Genomic DNA, 26,324 nt, shown 5'->3' on the forward strand with positions numbered 1-26,324 from the left:
CCAGGTCCTTAATTGCAGAGATGCCAGTTCAATATCCAACTTAACTTCCCATGAGGAGACTCATGATTGGCAGGAGTGACAAGAGGAGTCCAGAAGTAGCAGGTCTCTAGGATGTACTTGACTGGAAGTGTTTGACAACCAGCTTCCCCAGGATCCAGCTCCTGGTCCTCTTGATCACTGCCCCCTCCTCATTCTCAGGCATTTATTTGAGGCCTTGATTTTGCCTCCCTCGTCTTGCTCGAGCCCTCCCCTGGAGCATCTAGCTCCGTGATCTCTTCCCCCACCTCTTCAGGATCTGCCCCCCCATGTCATCTCTATGGGGCTCATGACAGTGAGTAGCCAGGATAGCTTTGTTCTACCTCCATTGCCTCTGGATACCAGTTGCTGGGAATTGCAAGCAGGGAGAGTGTTGTTGCACCCAGACTCCTGCCAGGCACCCGATCACCTGCTGTGAGAACAGGATGCTGGACTAGACGGGCCATTCACCGGATCCATCTGGCTCTTCTTAAGTTCTGTGTTACACAACAGATAAAACATGTATGTCTTTCAAAATAAAATTCTCTTTTCTTATTTCTTTATGCTGCCACTGCCTCCTTTTTTTTATTCAGCGCTCCCCAGTTGCACCCGGAGCTACTACTGCCCTCCCCTGGATTGTTCTAGCAGCCCCCAGGGGGCAGTGCAACCCACTTTGGAAAACACTGGAGGGAAATTAGCAAATACGGAGGAATTGCACAGCTTGTAGCCTTGAAGCCACACACACAGGGTGCCGCACCTCTTTCCTTATCCTGACTCTCATTAGCATTCCAAGCCTTTGCTCTCAAATGGCATCATTTGCTTTTGCTAAGATGTACTTGGTGTGTAGCCATCTGTTTAATAGCCGAAATAGTTTGGGTTCAAAAGGGACGTTTTGATAGATAGGAAGAGCCCCTCAGCAAATGATTCCAGAGAGTGGCTGTAAATTATTAATTTGCACTCCCTCCTTCATCAACCTGCCTCATGTTCATCTGTCACTCTTGGCCCTGTTGCCGCGGCTGTCAAGATTTCATTTAACTACTGCGTTCTGGTGATTAATTGCTGAAATATTCAAAGTTATTTTGTGAATCATTCAGAAGGCTTTTATTATTTTATTACTTATTATTTTTGCTTTCAAGGGTCTCTTCAAGCATGGCAGTGGTCAGCAAGGTGTTGCAGGCAGGGTGGTGAGTGTAGCTGCTGATAGCGCAGGAATCTCCCTGCACTGCAGGCACTGCAGCAACAACCTGCTGCCGCTGCTGCCACACCTGCACTGCGCTGATCTCCCTGCACCTGGCCCCTCCCCTTCTTGGGCCAGCCCAAGACATTTTGCCACCCAAGGCAAATAATAATAGTAATAATGCCCCCATTGTAGTTCCTTAAGGGTGCTTCAATGATGCAGCAGGGGCAGCAGCAGACAGGCCCCATCCTGGCTCTGGGTGGGGATGACGTTGGCTGAGGGCAGCAGGAGGGGCAGCTGCTGGGTCCCAAAAACCCTGATGCTACTGCCACCTCCTCTGGCATTACCCTAAGGTGGCCTCCATGGAGAAGCCATGGCCTGAGGCAACTGGAAGTGGCTTGGGGAACTGCTGGCCCAGGAGCCCTCCTCAGGCAGGCAGTGGCAAGATCAGGGCAGTTCTGCATCTGCAGCCAAAGGAAGAGCAGCAAAAGTATGCAAGGACACGCCTCTCTCTCATTTCCAGATCTGCTGCCCCACCCAGGTCTCCACATCCTGTTGCTTGAGGCAACTGCCTCAGTAAGGCTAATGGGTGGGCTGGCCCTGCCACTTGCTGCAGCTCAAGAATACCCTTTGTGAGATGTGAAGGTGACCGTTTTTGTTATTTATTTATTTATTTACCCCGCCCTCCCCAGCCAAGACCAGGCTCAGGGCGATTAACATCAAGTATAAAAACAACTGATTAAAATACAACTTAAAATCAGGATTAAAATACAACTTAAAATGCAGCCTCATTTCAGTGGAAGCCCAGATCAAAAAGTTTTGGGGGGAGAAAACGTCAAATCTTCACCAAGGCCAACTATCCAGACTGGTCCTACATGGGCCAGAAAAAAGCCAGGGAAGTCCCAAATAGGGGTTCCATCACAGAAGGAAAAGGAAAGAGGGGGAGTGGATCAGGCTGATTCCAAGCCAAAGGCCAGGCGGAACAACTCTTGTCTTACAGGCCCTGCGGAAAGAAATCAGATCCTGCAGGGCCCTGGTCTCAGGAGACAGAGCGTTCCAACAGGCCGGAGCCAGTGTTGAAAAGGCCCTGGCTCTGGTTGAGGCTAATCTGTCTTCCTTAGGGCCCGGGACCTCTAGGGTGTTGCTATTTATGGACCTTGAGGCTCTCCGCGGGGCATACCGGGAGAGGCGGTTCCGTGGGTACGAGGGTCCTAGGTCTATGCCAGCTGGCCATATATTCAGGACAGACAAATGAAATAATTTTGTTACTTGGTGCATATTTGCTCTGCGGAATTTTCACTTCTCTGACTAAACATCAGGAAGAATTTTCTGACAGCAAGAGCTGTTTGACAGTGGAATGTTCTCCCTCTGGAGGCTGTGGCCTCTTCTTCCTTGGAGATTTTAAAGTAGAGGTTGGATGGCCTTCTGTCATGGATGCTTTAGCTCAGGTTCCTGCATTGCAGGGGGTTGGACTGGATGACCCTTGGGGGGGTCCCTTCCCAAGTCTACAATTCTATTATTCTATGTGCCAATCAGGCAACCAGCTGCCTTGGATGGCTTTAAAACAGGATTGGATGTGTTGGTGGAGAGACTGCACTGGTAATGAAGACACTCTGATCCAGAAACAATGCAATGAGATTTTCAAAACTTTGCTGCAGTGTCATGAAAGGATTTGCAGAATTGGCTTATTTGAATTTCTAGTTGTGGCTTGCATAGGTCAATGGATTGGTCAGCCACATTTAATATGTGTGTTAATTGCAAAATCTAATTGAAGTTGCTGTTTTGAGGTGTGTATAGGGGAGTGTGTATGTGTGTGTGTGTGTGTGTGTGTGTGTGTGTGTGTTGGCCACGTCAAGCCTGAAGTCCCAACAGGTTGGGAAAGGTTGTTCACTTAAATTTGCATTTTCATATAAAGCTGCCTAATTTGCAGTTTCCAAAATTATACACAAACTAAAGCACAGCTGCCCTTTGAAATTCACAGTTCTATGAATTTTGCAGTCCAAGTGCCTGCAAGTGACATTAAAGTATCTGAAAACATGTCATAGGGGAAAATATTCATAACGGTGCACAGGTTAGTGAAAATAACATTTGCAATATATAAAAGGAAATTGCTTTTGCAAAAAAATAATGTATTTGGAGAAAGTCACAAACTGATATGGAACTGTGGAGAACTGAATTTCAGACTGGAAAAATGAGAAACTGAGAGAAACAGAGACTGATGGATTTGGCCATCCTTATGGATGCTGATGTATGTAATGTAACATAATGTAATGTAACATAACATATGGATGCTAATGTATGTTTAAATGTTTGGCTTGCAGTGCTTGTGAATTTATAGGAATTAAAAGAAATAATACACTAGCGTGTTTCCTGTTGTATATAATTTTAAATGCCCCCTGATAAAGAGAGAATGAGTGAAGAAAACTAACAATTTGTCAAGTAGTAATTTACCTTGAGGAGTGTATAGGCACTTATTTTGCATTATCCTGGAGCGAAGTAGGGATAAATTCATTGGCATTAGATGAAGTAATGGCCACTGACTGTTTCTTTTCTTTCTTTTTTATAGAAGTTTGTTAGATTTTTCATATAATTCAGTATCTCCCCCCTCCTCTTAGTCTTCCCCATGCTGCTGATCCCTTAATCCTTTTTGCAGTAATATTTTAACTTATTTTGTTCAGCCATTTGTCCATACATCTAGTTCTTGAGTGTGTGCCGACAAAGTTTTGAAACATTATGCTAGTTTTGGGTGGAAGAAAGCTGATCTGGAAAAGTTGCTCTGCCACACTGTGACTCCCACATTCTTAAGAATTTCCTTTTACATGTGTGTCAAAGTGATTTCAAAACAAAAAACAAAACAAAACAAAAAATTGCAACAAATAGTTTTATAACAGTTCAAAAAGATACCAGAGATAGGATTAAAAACAATATAAAATGAGCACCTTTCTCATGGCTTTGGAGTTTATGCAGTGAGGAGCTCTAAGAAGTTCTAATTCTCTAGGAAGTTTGTTTCATAATGCAGTTTACCAAAGAGGATTTTCTTGTGAGCCAGAAGTCCACTGTCAGAAGCAGTATGTTTCTGAATAGCAGTTGCCACAGGAGGGGCAAGTGCTGCTGCTTGTGGGCTTCCCATTAGGTCATATGGCTGGTCACTGTGAGAAGAGGATGCTGGATTAGATGGGTCACTGGCCTGATCCAGCAGCCAGGCTCCCACAAAGTTCTTAAATGTAAAAAGTCCTCCTCCAATCTGGTGCGACTAAGGATTTCCAGTGCTACAATATTAGTTGTGTGTCTTCCGGGTAGAACTATCTTTTCTGCCCTTCTGATAACCTCTGTTTGGCAGGTACACAAACAATTATTGCATTGCCATTGCCCATCTCCAGAACGCATTCATTCTACTTTGCATTCCCTTCCAAAAGGGTTTTAAGAACAGATATGTCAAGCCACCTGTGGCCTTTCTACCTCTGGAGGTTGCCTGTGGGCAAAATGCCCTGATGTTTAAAGTGTGTGGGTGTTCAACAGGCTCAGTGTGTTTTTATGTACACTCATAAGCCGACTTCATAAAACTTAGGGAAGTGCTGGGTGAGATCCCATGGACAGTAATACTAAAAGGAAAGGGAGTTCATGATGGCTGGGAGTTTGTTAAGAGGGAGATAGTAAAAGCACAACTTCAGGCAATACCAATGAGACGGAAACATGGAAGGTGCCTAAAGAAGCCAGGGTGGCTACCTAAAGAACTTTTAACTGAGTTAAGATTAAAAAAGGATGTGTACAAAAAATGGAAAAGGGGGGAAACCAGCAAAGAGGAATTCAAACAAATAGCCAGCACGTGTAGACACAAAGTCAGAAAAGCTAAAGCACAGAATGAACTCAGGCTTGCTAGAGAGGTTAAAAGCAACAAAAAAGGCTTTTATGGGTATGTTCGTAGCAAAAGGAAGAGCAAAGAAACAGTGGGGTCACTCAGAGGAGAAGATGGTGAAATGCAAACAGGGGGCACAGAAAGGGCTGAACTCCTCAATGCCTTCTTTGCCTCAGTCTTCTCCGATAAAGAAAACAATGCCCGACCTGAAGAATTTGGAGCAAATGAATCAGCAGAGGAAACACAGCCCAGAATAACTAAGGAGATAGTACAAGAATACTTGGCTAGTTTAGATGTATTCAAGTCTCCAGGGCCAGATGAACTGCATCCAAGAGTATTAAAAGAACTGGCAGATGTGATCTCAGAACCACTGGCAATCATCTTTGAGAATTCCTGGAGAACAGGTGAAGTCCCGGCAGACTGGAGGAGGGCAAATGTTGTCCCTATTTTCAAAAAGGGGAAAAGAGAAGACCCAAATAATTACTGCCCAGTCAGTCTGACATCAATACCAGGGAAGATTCTGGAGCAGATCATTAAGCAAACAGTCTGTGAGCACCTAGAAAGGAATGCTGTGATCACCAATAGTCAGCATGGATTTCCGAAAAATAAGTCATGTCAGACTAACCTGATCTCGTTTTTTGTCAGAATTACAAGCCTGATAGATGAAGGGAACGCAGTGGATGTAGCCTACCTTGATTTCAGCAAGGCATTCGACAAGGTGCCCCATGATATTCTTGTAAAGAAGCTGGTAAAATATGGTCTTGACTATGCTACCACTCAGTGGATTTGTAACTGGCTGACTGACCGAACCCACAGGTTGCTCGTCAATGATTCCTCTTCATCCTGGAGAAGAGTGACTAGTGGGGTGCCACAGGGTTCTGTCTTGGGCCCGGTCTTATTCAACATCTTTATCAACGACTTGGATGATGGACTCAAGGGCATCCTGATCAAATTTGCAGATGACACCAAACTGGGAGGGGTGGCTAACACCCCAGAGGGCAGGATCACACTTCAAAACGACCTTGACAGATTAGAGAACTGGGCCAAAACAAACAAGATGAATTTTAACAGGGGGAAATGTAAAGTATTGCACTTGGGCAAAAAAAATGAGAGGCACAAATACAAGATGGGTGACACCTGGCTTGAGAGCAGTACATGTGAAAAGGATCTAGGAGTCTTGGTTGACCACAAACTTGACATGAGCCAACAGTGTGACGTGGCAGCTAAAAAAGCCAATGCAATTCTGGGCTGCATCAATAGGAGTATAGCATCTAGATCAAGGGAAGTAATAGTGCCACTGTATTCTGCTCTGGTCAGACTTCACCTGGAGTACTGTGTCCAGTTCTGGACACCACAGTTCAAGAAGGACACTGACAAACTGGAACGTGTCCAGAGGAGGGCAACCAAAATGGTCAAAGGCCTGGAAATGATGCCTTATGAGGAACGGCTAAGGGAGCTGGGCATGTTTAGCCTGGAGAAGAGGAGGTTAAGGGGGTGATATGATAGCCATGTTCAAATATATAAAAAGATGTCACATAGAGGAGGGAGAAAGGTTGTTTTCTGCTGCTCCAGAGAAGCGGGCACGGAGCAATGGATCCAAACTACAAGAAAGAAGATTCCACCTAAACATTAGGAAGAAGTTCCTGACAGTAAGAGCTGTTCAACAGTGGAATTTGCTGCCAAGGAGTGTGGTGGAGTCTCCTTCTTTGGAGGTCTTTAAGCAGAGGCTTGACAACCATATGTCAGGAGTGCTCTGATGGTGTTTCCTGCTTGGCAGGGGGTTGGACTCGATGGCCCTTGTGGTCTCTTCCAACTCTATGATTCTAAGTGTATGTACACTTTGATCAGTTTCCTCTTGGTTAGTAGTTGTGTGGACTCATGAAATGTATGAAATGTGTGGAGTATTGTGCAGAAGTTAGATCAGTTAGTGGCTTCGTTTTGTTGTGAGGTTGGTTACAGTTCCTGAACTTTCATATTGTTCTACTTAATTGGCACTAATTAGTAGCTGTTAGCATCCACAGCGCTCACGGCTGCAGAATTCTGTTTCTTAATTTGGTGCTGATTAGACACCATCAGCATCTGACAATATTGATCCTACCCTTCATGCAGATTAATACGGATCTCAGACTCCTTGGCTTAAAAAAAGGGGTGGGGAGTGACTTTCCACATTTTCTGATATTGTGGGTTAAAACACCTGATGCCATGTGGACATTTCTATTCAAAATTTAACCTGAGGCTCACCAAAAATCATCCAGCCCAAGTGTTGCAGTCTGGAGATGCCTTGCAAGGCAGTGATGGAGCTTCTTGCTAGTGGCACTCCATTTTTAGAATTCCCTTGTTAGTGAAATCTGCCTGCCCTTCACACTAGCTGCACTCAGCTAGAAACTGAGACTTTATTTTGTCGATTTTCTCAAGCTTTTGGAATGTATTGAGCATTATCACTGGCTTTGCAGATTATATGAGTTCAAATTGTGGGTGCCATTAAAAAAAAATCATTGCTTTACTGTTGTGTTTATGTTCTTTTATGTTAAATGTCTGGTGCTCCTTTAAGAGAAAGAGTGGGATATAAAGCTGATGAAATAAATAAAATAAAACCATTAACATGAATTGGTGGACTGTTTCTATACAAAGAAGCTGCAATCTTATACACACTTACCTGGGAACTGGGATGGGTGAATCTGTCAATTTTGCTTTCTCTTGTTTTCTCCTTTTTCCAAACTTATGTTCAGTTATCCATAATTTTCACACCAGTATGCAATAATAATAATTCATGAAAATTCACCAGCATTGTAGTGGAGATTTCTCCTAGTATAGGCAAAATTGTATACTAATGTAGGCATTATGGAAAAACAAGTGTTCCCCAATATAGTGCACTTTATGTTATTTTCATGAATATATGCTTACACACATGTTGCCTTAGTATATGCATTTTTGTACGCCTTCCTTGACTGGGGAACTACACCATAAAGTTCAGTGAAGTATAATTTTTGAAGGATAGCTGTGTTTCAGTTCTCACCTTGTTTCGGAAAGCGAAACACACACACACACACTCAATTCAGTGTTGCAAAAACTGGAAGCAGTTTAAATTTGTGAAATGTTTTGAGGGAGTTATAAATATTCTCAATACGCTTTCTGGCATTTTAGTGCTGACGTTCTTAATCGCCGGTTGTTCATTCAAGTGTACCAGTAGATACTGAATGGGGCTTATTATCATATTAATGTAGAATCTGTTTGTGGGTAATTAATGTATTTCCTTTAGGGATAGGTATGTTTTCCAGCTCCAAAGGTTAGGAGAAATCTGCATTCCTATGGAAGAGTTATTTTAAGGGCTGAAATGATGGGGATATTTTTGTTTTGCTTTGTTTGCTTGTTGTTGCTTTTGGGCAGTGGGGAAGTTTGGACTGCATTTATCTAGCTGCTTTGCTCCCAGGAAAGCAGGAATGGGTAAGTATAAGGTAGATTTGAACTGGGAATGTCAAAGAATTCTAGCAAAACTAAAAATAGGAGCAGAAATTGCCAATGTTAGTTGATTCAACCCCTTGTCCAGAACAGACTTCAACCCAGCAAATGCAATTGGCATTTTTTCTTGTTGCTTTCAGCTGGCTAATGATATGTGATGGATTTTTCATTACATTACCTTTGCACTGAAATGATTGCGGTACAATAATGTAATTACGATATAATCTATGCAGTTTGCACAATTCGTAACATAACTAGCATAATTTTACCACAGAAGACAGTGAGATGAATAACGTAGTTTTTTGGTAGAAGGCAAACAGCAGCAGAATGGAGACGGTGCATGCAACAGGATGCAGGAGTGGGCAGGAGTGGATTTTTGTGTGGTAGGTAATGTGGGTTTAGTTCTGGTAAAAGCTAAAGGTAAAGGGACCCCGGACCATTTGGTCCAGTCACGAACGACTCTGGGGTTGCAGCACTCATCTCGCTTTACTGGCCGAGGGAGCTGGTGTACAGCTTCCGGGTCATGTGGCCAGCATGACAAAGCCGCTTCTGGCAAACCAGAGCAGCACACGGAAATGCCATTTACCTTCCCGCCGGAGTGTTACCTATTTATCTACTTGCACTTTGGTGTGCTTTTGAACTGCTAGGTGGGCAGGAGCAGGGACCGAGCAACGGGAGCTCACCCCGTCGCGAGGATTAGAACCGCCAACCTTCTGATCAGCAAGCCCTAAGCTCTGTGGTTTAACCCACAGCGCCACACACGTCTTCCTTCATGTTTAGCTATGTGTGCCCACTGTTTTGCAACTGGTGGAACATGGGGTTCTCCCAAGAAAACAAAGGACATCCCACAAGCCCCAGGTCTGCACCTTCCTCTCCTCTAAATAAGTCTGTGATAGAAAGAACATCAGGTTGCTGCTGGTTCTAATGGGAGCAACTGAAACCGACTTCACAGGGTTGTTGTGAGGATAAAATGCAGGAAGGGGAGGGGTGTGTACTGCATATTGAGCTCCTAAGAGAAAAGGTGGGATATACATGTAATAAGCAAGCAAGCAAACAAAGAAATACTAAAAACTGTCATACTGGATATCACACCCAAATATATCTTCAGATGCTAGCAGTGGTCTAGGAGTAATTTTGTTGGGCTGCTCCCCCCCAACACTGGTCAGAAAGAGTAAAAGAATAAAATAAATACCAACTAACATGTGATAGTAAGATAGTAGGCAGCTATGTATTTCACCTTTTTTCTGTTCTTTTATCCTGATGAACATTGGGTCAAAATGTTTGACCACACCAATTTTGCAGTACCATTTATGAACTGAGGAGCTATTTTCTGTATTTTTGAGTGGGTGCAATGCAAAAAAAGGGGGGGGGGGGGACAAGAAGGGAGCTACCCTTAAACTGTTTTACTGTACATATATGGTGGCTGAGCAGTCTTTATTTTTGTTTCAACTTTACATAAGAAAAATCCACACCACCCAACTTGCTGCTAGTGCTATTGATTTATAATTGTTTATCATTTTCTCATTTATTGATATAATTACTATCATTACATGTCTTGAATCTTCTCCCCTTGCCCAAATTAGCTAAAAGATCATAAACAAACGCTTTGAGATGAGATCCGCAAGCTCCTTTAGCACCCTTGGATGCAGCTCTTCAGGCCCTGGAGATTTGAATTCATCTAAAGTAGCCGAGTGTTCCCTTACTACCTCTTTGCCTATCTTGGGCTGCTGCTCCCTCCTTGCATCATTGATTCTGTTATCAGGCAGGGCATCTCTTTCCTTCTGGATGAAGACAGAGGCAAAGTAGGTGTCAAGTAGTTCCGCCTTTTCGCTGTCACCCAATAGTCAGTCAGTCAAGTTTATTGCTTATAGCCAAAGGCTGCTGCAATGTCTACAATGTCATTCAATAAAATATATACTAGTTTGATACAAAAACTTAAAACATTTACATTGTCAAAACATGACCTAATCTGCACAAAGCTATATAAACTCCTTAATATACAAATTGCAACATTAGACAATAAAATTTATAAGCTAAAATCACTGCGGGGCCACTAATATATTAAAAGTAATATTAAATAATACAATAGACAATTATGTACAAAGTTTAGTGAGAAAGATACAGCTTGGTGTAGATGGGGTCAAATAGATTCATCTCCTTTACAGTTGATAGCTATCTCGGCTATACAGTGGTACCTCGGGTTAAGTACTTAATTCGTTCTGGAGGTCCGTACTTAACCTGAAGCTGTTCTTAACCTGAAGCACCACTTTAGCTAATGGGGCCTCCTGCCGCTGCTGCGCCGCTGGAGCACAATTTCTGTTCTCAGCCTGAAGCAAAGTTCTTAACCTGAAGTAATATTTCTGGGTTAGCGGAGTGTGTAACCTGAAGCGTATGTAACCCGAGGTACCACTGTATAATTTTTTCTAAGTTTCCTGGCGGCAGTTGCAAAAAGTGCTACGTGCAAGGTCACATACTTATCTATGTCTGCGAGGAGATAAAGAATCATGTCAGAAGGATTCAGGCCAGGGGACCTTGCCATTATAGGTGTCAAAAACCATTCTCTTGCTTCATTATATAAAGGGCAGCGCAAGATATAATGCATAAAGTCCTCTAATTCAGGGCATCCCCTGATACAAAGACGTTCATTTACTGGTATGCCTCTATGTCTCCCATCTCTATAAGCAGAGTTTATTGTATTTAATCTTAATTCTGCAAAAGCTTTCTGGAGTTGTACAAAAGTCAATTCAAAACGTATGTTCATGGGCCTCTATAAGTTTTAATGGGGTGCATGTGGATAGGTACATGGAGTTTAAGTCATTTTTAGTAGCCACTGCCCTTATGGTCCATTTAAAAATATTTTTCTGAGAATGTAGGGAAAGTTCTTTGAGCTCGGTCACTGAGAGGTCATATTTGCCCATCATTTGGGCAGCATGATGTACCCAGTTTTTAAAGGGTAATCCATTCGAGAGCTCAATCAGGCATTTTTTTGGTAGCCTAGTGTTGTCCATCTGTTGAACTCTGAACCAGTAGCAGAGGATTCTTTTATCTGTTTGGTTCTCTATGCTCAACATGCGAGTTTCCAACCTGACCATGGCGGATTGTGCATCTTTGGGTAGGCCTAAAAGGGCTCTTTAAAAATAATTCTGTGGGGGTTCTAGACCAGAAACCTTTGAGGGGTTCCCCAAACCTCTGCACCATATAAAATCTGGGCAATTGATTTTGCTTTATAAACAGATAGAGCTGGGTTAACCAGATTTCCACCTTTACAAGCGGCCAATAGCTTCTGCTGATTTGAAGGCTTGCAATTTAATGTTAGATAGCTGTATATTCCAAGAGGCCATTTCTGAGTAGACCAGTCCCAAATATTTAAACGTATTTACTTGGTTTATGATGTGTTCACCAGGCGCCAAACATGCTTTTTTAGGACGCTTCCCAGATATGATGACCTGCGTCTTTTCATAGTTTATAGATAAAGCATTACCTGTCTAATATGAACCTAATTTCACAAGCAGCCATCTCAGGCCCACTGGGGTTCTAGATACAAGTACTAGGTCATCCACATACTTTAAGACTGAAAGTTTTTGGTCAAGAATTGTAACAGGGGCAAACTGTAGGCCAACCAGTTCTTTAACTATGCCATTAATATAAAAGTTAAGCAGAAAGGGCGCCAAAATGCATCCTTGTTTAACTCCGGTAATAGTCTTTATTCTAGTAGTGAGATGGCCAGGTCCACTTTTACTTGTATCGATGTATCAGTATATAATGTTTTGATGAGAAATAATAAGCGACAATCTATATTCGTCTTTTCCAATTTCTGCCACAATGCATGTCTAGGGACCGTATCGAAAGCTGACTTTAGATCGATAAAAGCTTCAAATTATGGATGTATTTACATAACAAAAAGTCCATCACAAAGCACTGGTCCAATGTGGATCTCCCTCTTTGGAAACCTGACTGGACTTCAGATATCACCTTATTTGTATCTGCCCATTCTTCCAGTCTCCCAAGAAGGAGCCTGGCATATAGTTTAGAAGCTACATCTAACAAACTAATGGGTCTATAATTGGCAGGATTTTTCTTGTCACCCTTTTTATATATTGGGGCAATTATACTCAGCTTCCACCCTTCCGATACGCAGGGCAATTATACTCAGCTTCCACCCTTCCGATATGCGGCCTGAGCTGTTTATGTATGTAAGATGGGTGACCAGAAATCCGGTCTTATCTTTTAGATCTCCATTGGGATCATGTCTTCTCCTGGAGCTTTATTGGCTAGTTGGCTTACGATTAGCCTCTTAATCTGATTGGGCATGACGTCTGGCCATTCTGGCAGTTCTAATAACTGAGTATAGTAGACTTGTGAGGGTGAGTCAGAATGAGGGCCAGATATTCTTGTCACCTAATCCTTTTCTTGGACAGATGCTTCTAACGAGTAGCCCAGCACATTTGTACCTTGGGCAACCAGATGCCAAAATTTCTGTGAGTCTTTTTGAAGTGCTGCATCTCCCAGTGCTTTCCACTGTTGCTCATAATATACGGTATTTGTTTCTTGCTTTTAAGAAATAGTTTATAATTGTATCGTAATTGAGCTACCTCAGCTTGCAGAGCAAGATTGTGCTTATCATGTTTTAACTTTGATTTTCTAAGTTCCCTAGACAGACTTTTTTACTATTCTGACTTACCTTATCGAACCATGTCTGTCTTTTGAACTTTTTATTTTTGATCACACTGGTTGTGGTCATCAGTGGGCGCATTCGGTTAATTATATTCTCACAGAGTCAGATTACATTTCCTGTTTCTAACAACATTTCCCCCTTTAATAAAGCAAACTCATGAGAATCCAGGATCTGGATCATTTTTTCCTGGAACTGTGCATTCCATTTTAACCTTCTATCTCCAAGTATCAGATATTCCGTTTCATCCAATATTTTAGGGAAAGAGGGAGAAACAAATGGCGCAAGAGATAACTCAAGTGGAAAGTGGTCACTTTCAGCTCTGGGGATTATCCTAGGGGTGTCTCGAATAACTGGCACATTATCAGATGTTAGGATATAATGTATGGTGCTAGTAAATCCACTGGGGGAAATAAAAGTAAAATACTCCTCCTGATCCCCTTGTCTGTGCCCATTACATAACAAAAGATTGTGCTTAATTATAAGTTCACAGAGTTATTTCCCAGCGCGGTTAGAGGTGGTGTCCATTGCTGCCCTCTGGCAGATTTTGGGTTCGTCCTCCAAGTTTAGTCCAAATAATATTATATTTTGTGGGGAGACAAGGCCAATCCGGGCATTGAAGTCGCCCCCCGAGACAAACCGAGGGTTGGGTGACAACGAGTCTATGCTTTCGAGTAGTTGGTCAAGTCTTTCCCAATATGAACTCAGTTCCCCACAGGACTTTACTGGTGGAATATACACGCAAATACATTAAGTATTTCTCAGAAGACAATTGGAGAGGGACAATGCTAAAAAATTAGGGGTGGTCAGTGAGGGGTACAGTTGAATTGTTACATTAAGAGATGTTGACACCAGCCCCCCCCCCAGACCCCCGCTAGGCCTTCCGTACTTTGCAGTTTTAAGTGCTGGTTGGGTTTAACTTGTAAAACCCTGTAATTCAACCATAGTACCTTCTTTTGCCCAGGTTTCTTCCAGGAAAATGATATCATGTGTTTGTAAATAGGAACAGAAATTGCTGTCTTGAATCTTGTTCAGCCACCCTGTTACATTCCTTGATAGAAGTTTGATTGTTTTATAGTGATTTCCTCTTAGTAAATTGCTGGTCATTGTGCTTTTAGAGTTTGCCAATTTTTGAGGCAACAGGGTATCATATATACTAGTAGTGTTATCCAGATGTTCAATAATTTCAGTTGTTGGGCATAAAGTGCTCACATTTGTGTTCACTGGACCTTTACTTTGCAAATTACTCACCAGCGGAGATTCCTTAAGCGTAGTTCCTAATTCCTCCTCATCTAAATGTCTCATCTTTGTCCAGAACTCCGGTGGTTCCGTAGATATCAAGCAGTTATGGACACTGGGTCTGTTGTCAGTCTCTACCTCCGATTCTTTGTTCTCTTTCAATGTCTGGCTCATAAGGTCAAGCCTCTTGATAACTGTTTGTTGCTTTTCCTGAGAGAGGTTCCTAAAGGAGCTGAGGAAATCATTTTCCAAGGGATAATACTGATGCTGAGCATGATTCTGTGGATTCAACTTGGGCATGTCTGTTTCCTCCCGGCTTATCAAGTTTGTTTGCGATGTCATTACTACCATTGGAGATCCAGGCTTTGGTTTTGTGGGTCGCTCTGTAGCCCTAGTCCTCATCTTGCATAAGGGCACGACAATAGAATTGTGAAATACCCGGGCTGGAAAAACTCCTCTGCTTGACAATCTGGGTTTCAACTTGTGGATCAGTAAAGGCAGTCTGGTAGAGGAAAAAGTTAACATGATTTTTTGGAATTGGTTTGTGATATTCAGGGATTCAGTCCCAACTAGATCGATCTCTGTAAGTCCAATTCCAAGTAAGTCTGATAGATGTCGTTTGGCACGCTGGGCGCCTTTCCAGTTAGGAGTTTGATCTGAACTTCCACAGATTGTCATGCAGATCTTTTTTGGTTGAAAGATTAGATGAGAAGAGTTGATTTTAAGTACCGTATTTTTTGCTCCATAGGGCGCACCGAGTTTTTAGGGGGGGTAATTAAGAAAAAAAATTATTCCCCCCCCCAGCCCCAAAGAGCAAAGAAGCCAAGACAGCCAGCGGGATCCATCTTTCGCCACGCACAACCTCTCCAACCGGGAGAGGCTGCATGCAGCTTTGGCAGAAGCCAAGACAGCTAATGGGATGGATCCTGCTCACTGTCTTGGCTTCGTTTTTAGCTGCGGGGCTGGGGCGGGGAAGCCCAAGCTTCCCACAACCCCAGACCCCAGAATGGGTCCAGGAGCAGCGGCGAGGTTGCACGCAACCTCGCCTTCGCTCCCGGAGCTTGCTGCTATTCGCAAGCCTTCTGAGGCCGGCGGAAACTCCCATCGGGCTCCGAAGGCTTGCGGATAGCTGCCCGAAGCGTGGAGAGCAAGAAGGCTCGGTGCGCACCGATCCCTCTCGCTCTCCAGGCTTCAGCGAAAGCCTGCATTCGCTCCATAGGATGCACACACATTTCCCCTTCATTTTTGGAGGGGGAAAAGTGTGTTCCTATAGAGAGAAAAATATGGGACCTCTACACATTCTGTGTTGAGCTTAGGGTTCTGCTCTTGTTGACGCCATTTCACTTTGGTGCTTTGGTGGTCTAGTGGTACCTGCTTATTATTAACAGATAATCTATGGACCTCTTTGGATAATTGAGCTATTTGGGAGGCGATACCTCAAATTTGTTGGAAGATGTGTTCAACTGTTCTTGCAATTAAAGTTAATTGGGTGCTCTCCCTACTTGTTATTTCTTCCTCTATTTGAATAGAGTTAGCTTGCCCCATCGCTGAATCTAGTTCTGCACCCCCACTCCGAGCATTCTCCTCACATTCACAATCAACTTCAAGAGGGGAAAACTGGCTTTTTGTTGAAACTGTAAAAACAGATTTGTTAAAGAAGTCCTCCATTTTTGATTGTTTGGGAGCTGGTGAAAGGACTGCCTCTTCTGTATCCCTGTAGCGTTTACAAGCAGGCATAATAATGCGGTGAGGAGTAAACAAGGAGAGGATTCCTTAGCAGGAAAGGAAAGGAAGAAAGTGTGCAGTTTATTCTGTTGAAGAGCTTCTCTGTGTAATGACTGCCAGGAAGTCAAAAAACAAGGGGAGCTGGCAATTAACAGCTAGCAGCTAAGGGCCTGCCCAGGATGCTTCTCATAGTGCTTGCCCAGAGTGTTTCGTATAACATAGATAAGAAAGTGCTGATAACTTCTCAGTGAATTGGTAAGTTTAAAAGTGGAGAAAGGAAAAGCACTTCTCTGAGCAGCAATTAAAGTCAATTAGAGTCCTCTGGAGCTCCAAAGCTTGTTTTCTGAACTGACGCATCTTTTCAGAAGTCCACCCAATAGCACATTTCCATTTTCTCCATGCAGAGGTGTTTTGCAGCTTGCTTGTTCTCCCTCTTGCTTTAAAGATAGCTGAAGAAATCTTTTGTATTATTTTTAACCTTCTTGCAAAGCAGCTTTTGATTATTATTTTTTAAGTGTTGATTAAATGATAAGAAATCAAATTTGTATTGACCATGCATCTCTGCTTAAAATGGCCATTTGCAGATTCTCTACTGGATTTCTGGAATATTGAATTAAGCATGGTTTGCTATGTCGCTGTCTGTTTTTATGTTTTACATCAGCCTTTGACAACCTGTTGCTCTCCAGATGTTTCCAGACTACAACACTCATGAGACCCAGGGCTGCTGAGAGATGTATTCCAAAAGATCTTGAGTGCAACTGGTTTGTGAAGATGACTTTACAAAAAAAAAGAAAGAAAAGCTGAATTCGTGCATCTGCAACACAGTGTTCTGTAATCTTTGCTTTCAGTTGCAAATGACAGAAGAAGCCCTCCGTGGCAGATCCACCAACAGTCTGCATGGCTTCATCCTGCCCTCATTGTACATGCTGTGTGTATTTGTTTTGTGTACACAGCGCATGCAATGTGGACAGGATGGAGGACACAATCCACCGGAGACAAGATGTGGGAGTCAGGAATGGCTTGGAGGGGAACCACTATGTTGCTCCCTTGTTTAAAACTAAGCAGGTCTTGCTTGGGCCATTGTGGGGCATGGCCCCACCTTTGCATCTCTCCAAGGAAGAGGGCGTAAGAAGAATAGTAAATAAAAGAGAATGGCTCCCTTGGAATATGTGGACCCTGTGATCAACATTCTTAAAAACCATTTCCTTGGAATCAGCCAGACTGATTGCATATGTGTGAAGTGGATGGAGCAGGGGGAGGGGATGTTCCACAGTATTTCCTGTGCTCTTTTTCAGATCAAAATTGCCCCCAGCTCCCCTTCACCTAGGCAGAGTTTCCCAAACTTGGGTCTGTAATGGTTTTTGGACTACAATTTCCATAATCCTTGATCACTGGTCCTACTAGCTAGGGATGATGGGAGTTAAAAACAGCTGGAGACCCAAGGTTAGGAAACCTGGCTGCTGCTTTTAGGCAAAGAAAATCACCTCAAGAGTTCCATTCACTTTCTTCCACATCTAGCCAGTCCTTCCTTAAGCTATGCAATGGCAGGGATGGTTTTAAGCGGGTCTCAGAAAGTGACTTTGGTTCTGATGGGTAGTTTTGAGAGGTGGGTTCTGATTGGTGTTCTATGGAAAGAGCTTTGCTGCTTTCACTTTTCTGGTGTCACTACAGATGGTGCAACCGAAAAGCTACAAGCTCTGCAACTGAGGGGCACATTTTATTTTGCTCTCTGCTGCCTATTTGTAACATGTTGGGTCTCTGCATGTTAATGTTGGGGAGATAAGTGAGGAATAAGATGACACAACTCAGTAGCCCAAGGCAGACGTTCTTGGCTCACATGAACTGTGAGAAGAGAGGGGGGCACTTTTACCGGTCAGCTGATTCTGCCCATCCCCCACTCACATATTATTTGTTGGGATGGGGAGGTCTGAAGTTGGGAAGGACAAATCTGTTAACTTTGGCTTCTCTCAGTTTCTAATTTTTCCAAGTTCAGTTGTCCACATTTCCACATCAACTTGCACTTGAAAGAAAAAGGAATACGGAGCCTGATGAAAACCCATCAGCACTTCACTGTGAATTTCCCCTGATATATGAAAGTTTGAACTCAGCTTTGTCTATTATACACATTTTTACAAAGCAATTTCCTGCAACTGAATGAACATAACTTGAACTGGAGAACTACACTGAAAAATGCAGGGGAGCATGAATTCTGAAGAATAGCTGTGTTTCAGTTCCTGCAGTGCTTTGGAAAGTGCAAAATAGGCAGGTTCACTTTTAAATGGGAGCTGAATCTAATTACCCCCTCCCATGAAGATTGTTTGACATGTGGCAGTGCAGGAAACCTAGATTAGAGATGTTGGAGAATTCCCTGCTTCCTCCTTTCTCCATAACATGCGGATTGCGGTGAGCCTGGGACAGCAGTGTTAGAAATGAGCTGGAGGATGCAGACCCCCAAAACTGGATCAGATGTACAGTACAGCATGCTCTGTATCTTTCAGCTTATAGCCCCCTTTATAGGTAAGAAGGGAGCCCTGGTGCTTTCCCCATTGAGTGCCAAAAGACAGTCCACGCAGGAACACTGAAAGATTTGCCTCCATGCGGACAATTTTTCTCCTCTCTGAGTCTTTTAATGCCAAAACGGTATGCTGAGCTGAATCCTCCTACAGGGACGATTGATTTTTCTCCCCCTCCCATCCCCCCCCCCCCGCTTTCTGTTCAGAATAGAGTGTGATTCTCTAATGGGCTACAAGGTGTTGGATTCAATAACATGATGAGGAATGGATATTAGAAAGAGAGAAAAAGATGAGCCTTGTTTCTCTCTAGTTGCTGGAACTAGGTCCCACTTGCACTGAATTTTGCCCCAAGGATGTTGCATTTCATGGCAATTTCACTGACCTGTTACAGCTCCCCCCCCCCCCCCAATCTTCTAAAAGTCATTGAAGTTCTTCATGCCTGGTAACTGCAGGTGCACCGAAATGAGCAGTGAATTGTTTGCTCCCCACTGTGCAGGCAGAGCCTGGAAAGTACGGGGGGGGGGGGGGCAGAATTGACTGCAGAAAGAAACTCCTGCTGTTTCAATGGGTAGGTTCAAATACATTCATACATGCCAGGAATTAGTTCTCTGGCTGAGTGCCATGTTAATGGAGCCCCTTTACCGTCAATAGTGCTGGGGACGGAAAAAATAAATAAATAATCTGGTTTCCTTAAAGAATGGTTTTTCTCCTCTTGATGCGGGAGAAATCCCCTCACATGTTAATGGAAATGTGCCAAATCCACTCTTTGAAATGATATGTAAATTGAAACATGGCTATCCTCTGGAATTCTGACATCTTTGAATTTTGCAATGCAGCTTCACAACAACAAGAAGAAGAAGTACCAGATAGATAGAGATCGATATTAGAGAAAATTGCATGCAAAATAATGTGTGTGTTTATATATTTTGTTTCAACCATTTATATACTGCTTCATCACCTCCATAATCGTTACGAACAAGCACTTAGCAAGATACAAAGCATTTGGCGGTGGCAGGGGGAGGCTAATTCATTTACATATAAATATACAAATAGGATACAATAAGCAGCAAGTGAGTGTTGTTGCATAAACTTCAGCCATGTCCCCATTTACCAGGCACAATCCTTCTTATTTTCTAGAGATGATTTGGTCACTGACTTCAGAAATGAGCATGACTGTGAGGATTCATATCCCATTCAAGCCGTTGACCTCTCCCAAATAATCATGGGAACGGTAGCTTTTTATTGTTATTGTTGTTATTGGTTTCTATTGATTTATTGGTTTGTTTGTTGTACAGGATATTCTGTTTTTTAATGCTTGATGTTTTGTTGTGTTTTATGTATGTTGTAAGCTGCCCAGAGTGACTGAGGAAACCCAGCCTGATGGGCGGGATATAAATCATTTAGCTTGTTAAGGGTGCTGGGAATTGTGGCTCCCTGAAAGGCAAACTGCAGTTCCCAGGATTCTTTGAGGAAGCCATGTATTGTAACTGTGCTTTAAATGTATTTGTGTGTGTGTACACAGCGTCCGTCTCTTAGCTGCTGGTCTATAGCAGTTCTGCAAAGCAGCCTCATTCTCATGTCGGTGAACCAAACAATAGCTTAGCAAGACCAGGCGGATACGCAGGTTCATGGGCAGTTGCTCACAGCCACTTTGACTTCACTCCAGTGCCCAACTGAGCTACATCAAGGCTTGGCTTAGTGTGCCATCCAATTCATTACTCACAGTTAAGCTCTCTCCTCATCGACCACAAACTGTAGCCAGAACAAACCTTACAGTAAGTTTGGCCTGCCATATCATGCAAACAAGCCCAGTGATGTTTTTGCTTCTCTGCTGAACCTGCAAACATTGTGTGGTTTGCACACAGTCACCTGTAGCTAACCAATGAGCTGAAAGGTATGCTCAGGGTGCCAGCCAGATTGGGCACCTAGGTAACAATCCTCCAATGTGGAGTGCTGTTTTGGAGGGGTGGGTGGCCGATCCCCATTCTGTGCTGATTGTTGTAATGCAAATGGAGAAAACAAATGCTGTTCCTGCTTGTCTAGAACATGCTATCAGAAGCTTTTCCATTCCAGGGCTCGATCTGAAGACAGAAGTGATTCTGGAATATCCCCCACCCCCAGCTGAATAATTCTCCTGCTCAAATGATAGCACAGCTGCTCAGGATTTGAACCAATATGTCAGGGGATTGAAAGCTTTATCCAAAGGCATGGGGAAATGGGATTCATTTCTGATGTACTGCTCTATTCAGAAACGTTTCCCTTCCAACGATTTTGGTGGAGTTCAAGAGAGGAGTGCAGGTCTCCTCTTTCAGTAGGTTAAAACAGTGCTGCTAACCCCCTAATTTGATGGACAGGGTAGCTAGGCAGAGGCCTTTCCTCAATTCATAACGAAAAACAAACAAGATGACTGAAAATCTTGGAGCAAGCCCGAGGCACCAAATTATTTTTCTCTTGGATTTACAGAGAGGAAGAAGGGAGGTGGGACACTGCCTTGTAAAATAAAATCCTTGAATGACTGAACGGATGAAATTCCCAGCCGGTCTGGTTTTAATTTGAACGATGTTCTGTTGCCTGATTTGGGAGGAATATCAATTAGAGCTGTGTGCAGGTGGGATCCCAGAGCATGAATTAAAATCAAGAGCTTTCATGCGAACCACTGTAGCAAGCTCATTGTGACATCGTAGTGCAGCTCTAGACAGCTGCTAGGAGGGAGCAGCCCTGTCAGCTGCCCTCGCAGCTCCTGATTCAGGCTGTGCACTTTGCCAACACCTGTTTTCTTTGGGAAAATGGCAATTAAATTGTAATAATAATAAGCAGCAATCAGTATTAAAACATGCCCTATATCAGGGGTCACCAACACAGTGCCTGCGAGCACCAGTATCTCAGCTGATGCCTGTGAAAAGTTTCAGTAAATATACACAATGCATGAGGGACAGCTTGCTGTCTGCACTGCTGTAGCCTCTCCTGCATGGCCCCATGACAGCCATTTTGTGACTGGTGCCCACGGCACTTGATCAAAATTCCAGAAACGCCCATTGGCTGAAAAATGCTGATGACACCCACCGTAAAGAAATGTGTAGTGTGTAGAATGATTTGAGAAAAATGGATGAATCTCTGTTCTAAATAAATAAATAAATCCTTAGAAAATCTGCAACTTTCCCTGTGCAAGTGAAAAGTATGGACAGCAGTGTTAATGGAAAAGCTCATTAAGCCTATGAAATGGCAGGGCAAATGGCAGGGCGAATGGCAGGGCAAAAAACCAAGGGTAAAGTACAAACTTCTAATGGAAATAAAGGACAGAGGAGGGTTTGCACTACCAGACCTCAAATTATATTACGAGGCAGCATGCCTAGTATGGATTAAGGAGTGGGTGATTTTAAAAAACGCAAATATATTAGACATCAAAGGCTGGGACAACAGTTTTGGCTGGCACAGTTATCTGGGATATAATAAAGTTAAAGTCCATAGAGGATTCCTCAATCACATAATTAGGAAATCTTTATTCACAGTACAGTCATAGCTCGTGCGTTACCTGTTGCGTTAGGTTCATGTTGCGTCTTTTCAGCTTACGAACACGGCAAACCTGGAAGTGTATATGTCCAGGTTTCCCCATGTGCGCAGAAGCGTTCTGCACGCTTTGTGCATGCACAGAAGCGTTCTTCGCACATCACACATGCACAGAAATATCGCTCTAGTTGTAGACTTTTCGGGGTGCACTCGGCACCCTGGAACAGATCATGTCCGCAACATGATGTACCACTGTATGGGAAAGAAATAAAAAATTACTGGAACCCAAAACCCCTTGATGGTTGTCACTGGTAGAAGCAATAGCAGTGAAAAATTAAAACATGGGCGTTAATTGGCCAACTTATAAGGAAATATTAGAAGAAGAAAATAATCAATTGAAAATTAAAAAATATGAGGAACTCAAGCAGGTAGGTGTGAACTGGCTACAACATCACCAGTTAAATGAAATTTTCAAGTCAGACAAAAAAAATGGATTTGACATAAAGATATCAGATTTAGAAAAAGAACTTTTATTAACTAATAAAAGGATATTACTAGAAACATATAGATTACTATTGGTTTGGAATCTTAATGACAAGGAGGTGAAGGAAGTGATGGTGAAATGGGCACACAATTTTGGTTATCCAATTCAGATCGAAAAATGGGGGGAAACTATGGAAAACAGATTTAAAATACCCTGTGTGCTATCTGATAAAGAAAACTTTATAAAAATGACCTACAGATGGTACCTGTCCTCAAGCAAATTAGCCAAATTAAATAAAAATAACAGTAATAAGTGCTGGAGATGTAAACAAAATGAAGGAACCTTATTCCACATGTGGTGGTCATGTCCCCAAATAAAAAAAAATTGGGACATGATTTATGAAGAACTAAAGAAAATGCTAAAACATACATTTTTAAAGAAACCTGAAGTTTTCCTATTAGGCATTTTAATGATAAGCATCCCAAATGAATATAAAAGTGTTTCTTTACACGACAACAACGGCTAGAATATTAATAGCAAAATACTGGGAATGTGAGCTAATACCAACAAAAGATGAGTTGCAATTGTAGTTGTGAGAGTATCTTAGCCAAAATGGCAGAACTAATAAGAAACCACTGAAACAAGGTAAAAAAGGAGTGGGTTTTCTTCAAAAACTATATGACTAAATATGGTTCCAAAAATAATACTTGGTTGTGCTTAGATTAATTTCACAGATATAATGGGGAAAAATTGATTTAAATAAAGGAATACAGATTATTGGTAACTAATGAGAAGTGTTGAAGCCACAAAGAGATAGAGGGAAGTCAATTAACATATCAAGGATTCAAACAAGTTTAGTGGAACAGAAAGAAAGTGATTGTAAGGAAAGAAAGAAAAGAAGAAATATTAATGTAATTTCTTTCTGGGAGCCTTTTGTATAGAATATGCAAATTATGGCTTGTATCCTTTGAACAATTGTATCTTTTTAAAAAAATTCTTTTTTGTATTTTATTTTTCTCTTTTTTTCTTTTCTTTTTGTGTATTTGGGTGTAATTTTTAATTTGTTTTTTCTCTCTGTAATTTTCAAAACTGCAATAAAAAAATGAAAGCTGTGAATGGCACTCAGGACTAGGATGACATTATAGACATATAACTTTTATAACTTTTTCAGTCAATAATTCTGAAACTTGGAAACCCCTTTGCACACACGAACAATTGTGGTGTAGTCTATTTCACCAAGAAGGGTGTTTAATCCCACTTGGGTAGGGGGCTTATTGCTGCTGTTTTCTTTTACAGACAAGTACATCTGCTCACATCACTGGCTTGAAAGAAAAAGAGAGACTAAGGGAAGGAGGAAGGAAAATAGATTAAGATCCTGTGTCCTGTTTCCTGCCACAGAAAGTAGGGGATATGACATCACACAGACCTGTCTTCTGTGAGCCTTAACCCCTTCATGTGCCTTTTTCTTAGCAAACATAATTGTCATTTTTGACTGCATGTTTCCCCACATTTGGGGCCACTTGAGGATTGTTGAGCAGCCCGTTTAGTTGGGCTGCTGTTGTAGAGTAAGTATTGAATGCAATTTAATCGTAGCTGTTTTTGTGTTTCTTCTTCTTCTTCTTCTTCACTTAATGCCATAATAGGCTTTTACACGGTTTACAAAATATAAAAACCAGTTACCCAGAAATTAAAATGTAAATATTCATAGTTAAAATGCACAATAAAGCACTCCCATTAAAACACCAAACATTCATAATTAAAATGCACGATAAAGCAATACAGCAATTAAAACAGGAGGTTCACATCGCATTGATTTTGTGTTTTGATGTATCTGTTTACATGGTTTTGGAATTGTTGCATTTAATGGTTTGCATTGTATGAAATGTTCTGCAATTTTTTCTGATGGAAGACCAATGTATAAATGAAATATGCACTCATGAAACTCTACCATGTCACTGTGTGGTGGCAAGTATTACAATATATACCTACCTCACAGGATTGTCGTGAGGGATAAATAAGGTAAGGAGAAAAGCCAGGTATACCACATTTTAATCCCTTGGAGGAAAGGCAGGATAGGAATGTCATCAATCAACAACTGGCTTTCTTTAGAGCCTTTCAGAGACCCATCTGTTCAGACCAGGACTTGAGGAGGAAATGCAAACTCATTTACCCGCCAGCTGTCTTTGGTAGTAGCTCTGCTGACCTGACATCCTTTTGCATAGCCTTGCCTGTGTGGCACTGTGGAGGGGGCAAATGCATCACAAAAAGGAGGAGGCAGACTCTTGCTTATCTGTGACAACCAGTGAGGCTTGATGGCTATGCTGAGCCTGGTGAGACTTTGGGCTTAATGGGGAGAGTGCTCAGCTAACCCAAGTGTGCTGTTTATGGATTTTATTCTGCAACAGATTGGGTTCCCAGCAATGATCTTCCCAGTTCGATGAAGGTGGTATCAAACACTTCTTTTAAAAAATGGTGATCTGTCATTTCTCTTCAGATCTGGAGGTAGGAGAAAGTCCAATTTGGAGTCGTCTTTTTTTGCATCCAGAAGTTAATCTTTGCTAGTTTATGTAAGAGAGTTAAAACTGAATACAGGCACACTCTCTACCATGGGAGACAGTAATGGGCACCAACTCGGATGTCTTTGAAAGGGGATCAGACAAATTCATGGAGGAGAGAGCTATTGAAGGCTATGCTCTGCCTCCACATGTAGAGGCAAGTAATGCTTCTGAATACCAGTTGTTGGAAGCAACTGGAGGGGAAGGCATCTGCAAGAACAGGATGCTTGGTTAGATGGGCCATTGGTCGAATTCAGCAGGCTCTTCCTATGTCCTTAAGTCCTGAAAGAATGCAAAGTGACTATTAGATGGGGCTGATGAGAGTTGTAGCCCAAAATATCTGGAGGGTATCATGTTTTGCATTTCAATTGGGAAAATGTTCAGTTTTGGATTCCTGTTTTCTACAGCACCCATTAAGTAACAGGGGGCACAGGACAAACCCCTTGCTTTAGCTAGGTCACAAAGTTTCTTTACAATTAAAAGGTGCTCTGGGAATGATAGCAACAATGGAAAGTTAACAAATACTGGGCTATATACAAATTGCTCACTTACCAAATTGAATATCCTAGTCACTCAATGTGTTAATTGGAAGGTATATATCACCCTCTTTTTTGGTTATCACAGCTTCCCTTCCTCCATCTGCCTCATCTGCATTATTTAAGATACTGGCTTTATACCACTTTTAACAGCCATGGCTTCCCTCATAGATTCCTGGGAAATGTAGTCTGTTATGAAGTGGTTTAAAAGGTAAAGGGACCCCTGACTGTTAAGTCCAGTCGCGAACAATTCTGGGGTTGCGGCGCTCATCTCGCTTTATTGGCCGAGGGAGCCGGCGTACAGCTTCCGGGTCATGTGGCCAGCATGACTAAGCCGCTTCTGGCAAACCAGAGCAGTGTACGGAAACGCCTTTTACCTTCCCGCTGGATTTACCTATTTATCTACTTGCACTTTGATGTGCTTTCAAACTGCTAGGTGGGCAGGAGCAGGGACTGAGCAATGGGAGCTCACCCCGTCGTGGGGATTTGAAGTGCTGACCTTCTGATCGGCAAGTCCTAGGCTCTGTGGTTTAAGTGGTTAGGAGGCACCTATTCCCTACCAAAGCTACAGTTCTCAGAGCTCCTT

General features: G+C 42.5%; 1 protein-coding gene across 12 annotated transcripts in view; it reads left to right on the plus strand.

Moving 5' to 3' along the window:
* Positions 1-26,324, plus strand: part of HTR2C (5-hydroxytryptamine receptor 2C) — a 238,968-nt gene that overhangs the window by 82,715 nt on the left and 129,929 nt on the right. The window contains exon 1 of one of the 12 annotated variants that reach the window (XM_083422643.1): positions 24,864-24,977. The exons of the other annotated variants lie outside the window; for them this stretch is intronic. The gene's annotated coding sequence lies outside the window, so the exon portion shown is untranslated. Of the gene's footprint in view, positions 1-24,863; positions 24,978-26,324 lie in introns of those variants that run through there. 12 annotated transcript variants of the gene reach the window in all.

This window comes from Podarcis tiliguerta (genome assembly GCF_965153285.1).
Source record: "Podarcis tiliguerta genome assembly, chromosome: Z".
Classification (NCBI taxonomy): domain Eukaryota; kingdom Metazoa; phylum Chordata; class Lepidosauria; order Squamata; family Lacertidae; genus Podarcis; species Podarcis tiliguerta.